A 2,490-nucleotide genomic window follows, 5' to 3' on the forward strand; every position below is an offset into this window, starting at 1 on the left:
TTTGGAAAAGCTTGTTCCTCCTTCCCCCTTTCCCAGTCTCCTGCCTCCGCCCCGTGCCCCCTCCTCGCTCCTCCCGCGGGGGCCCGCACGCCCATTCGCTGCCGCCTGCCGGCCTCCCAGTTGACGGTGGATATGACTATATATGGGGACCCGAGCCTCCGAGGCCGCGGCCGGGCGAGGCCGTCCTATTTCTAAACCTGCACGCCTGGGAAAGAGCGGCCGGACCTCGCTGGAGAGGAGCCCGGCACTGGGCGAGAGTCTCTAGCCACCTCTCAGAGCCATCGTCTGGCCGTCAAGGTCCCCAGAAGAGCCTGCCCGGAGCCACAGGGAATAGGGCAGGTGGTGTGTGCGCACCGGCTCACTCTGCCTCCAGGTCCTGGGGTGCTGCTCATTGTAAGGTCCGGGGGCTGCCCGTCACGGCCACTGCCCCTCGCCTCTGGGCCTGGGAGCTCTCGGTACCCATCTGGGTCCTTGTGGCAGCACTCAGCAGCCCACTCACCAGTTGTCGTCCTGGGCTCTCACGGTCTGGACATTTCAACCAGAGCAGAGAAATAGAGGTGGAGGAAGGTTTGAGGGCCATTCCTGAGACCCTGTCTCTCTGCCCCTGATAGTGGACATAGTGACACACAGGTAGTCTCGAGTCGTTTCACCAAACTGGGGGTGGGTAGTAAAATACTTTAGGGACTTAAGGCCCAAACGTGCCTGCGCTGTGCTTTGGAAAGGGCAGAGGGAGTGTGTCAGTGTGTAGCGGTCTAGGGATTTTTCTTCCCTGTGGGAGTCAGTGGTGTGTGTGTGTGTGTGTGTGTGTGTGTGTGTGTGTGTGTGTGTGTGTCTGGTCTTTAGTCATCGGCAGCTGCATAGCTGTAATTTGTAACAGCTTCAATGCTGTAGCTTCCCTCCATTTATCCATTTGCATGTTTTACTAGAGTTGGTTACTTATTTGGGGGGCGGGGTCATGGAGGTGCACTCGTGCTTTGGTGGACTGTAGAGGTCAGAGAGCAACTCTTTAAGAATCAGTTCTTCCTACCACGTGGGAGTTTGATCCAACACAGGTCTTTGTGCTTGATAGCAAGCTCCTTTACCTGCTGAGCCATCTTGTTAGTCCAGTTTCCTTACTTGGATCCTTACAGGGAGCCGTCTCTCTCTGTAAGGCATTTGGATGCTGGTGCTGAAAACATGGTACAAATTAGCTAAGGAAATGGTTCTATCTGTAGCCTGATCTCTGCAGCGGGAAAGGGGACAGCCAGCTCAGCACTGAAGACAAGAGGGTTGTCCCTCCGTATCTCTTTAAGTTTACCTCAAGCCAGTCAGTCCCCAAGGAGGAGAGAAGCCTGATCTTTTCCAGTTCAGTGAGGCTTCAGGAGGGGAGAACCTTCCTGATGGCCTGCTGAGACAGGGTTGTGAGGGTCTTGTGACCAGTCCCTACAGAATAATTTACAGCCTGTACTACATGGATATCAAATATTCCCCAGACAGTGTCTGAGTAGACTAGGCAGGCCAAATGACTTGCTAAGCCCTTCAAGAAGAGAATGATCATATTCCTCTTTAGGATTTTATCAGGTTTCTGGCTGCCCAGGAGGGAAAAGGCACCCTCTGGTAGTGACCAGAAGATTGGAACAGGATGCACAGGGACTCTGTGGCACAGAACATTCACCAGAGCCCTTCCTTGCCACGTGCCAAGTGGCTCAGGATGCTAACACCCTTCCAGGCCATGGGCAGTACTCAGATGTGTGGGCTATAGGAAGCTGACTCTCCAGCTTGGAGTTTAACAGAGGAGAAGAATAGGGAATCTGGAATTTAGAAGCTGAGATCCAAAATGGACTTGGATACTTCTTTTTAATATAGCCGTAGCCATGGTGCAACCTCTTAAAGTCTCCGTTCTCTTCTATTAGTGAAGTAGATACTGGAGTAGATACTGACTTTCTCTATGTGCTGGGCATAGTTGAAAAACTCACTCACTAAATCCATTTTAAATAAGCCAATGGTACAGTCCATTAAATATCTCACAACCGGATACCTGTTACATGCATGACAGGCTGCACTGGACTCTGCACTCAAAATTGGGTGACATACAACTTTCTCAACCAGATGCTGAGAATGAACAGCAGTGTAAGACCTCAGAAAGGAAGACACGGGAAGAACCAGGTTAGAGCAAACAGACAAGGCTCCTTTGGGAAGTTTTACAACAGATTTTAGAGGAGGGTTGCAACAGGGACTGAGAAGCCCTTAACACTGGTTAGACAGTAGGTTTCCCTGAACAACAGACTGGAAAGGCAAGCTGAGGCCAGATGGCAAAGAACTTGGAATTCTAGGTTGTCCTTGAACTCCTGTCCTCCTTCCTCTGCTTCCTGAGTCCTGGGGTTACACAATACACGGCTCTTGTGTGGGTAGAAACTATAGATTTCTTTCTATCTCTCCTTACCCTTGGGCCTCTCACATACACCTGTACTCAAAGGCTGAGTCTACGGAGCTCAAGTGTTACACTGACTT

The sequence above is a fragment of the Mus caroli genome, unplaced genomic scaffold, assembly GCF_978045245.1.
Source record: "Mus caroli unplaced genomic scaffold, Mus_caroli_1 scaffold_11, whole genome shotgun sequence".
NCBI classification, from domain to species: domain Eukaryota; kingdom Metazoa; phylum Chordata; class Mammalia; order Rodentia; family Muridae; genus Mus; species Mus caroli.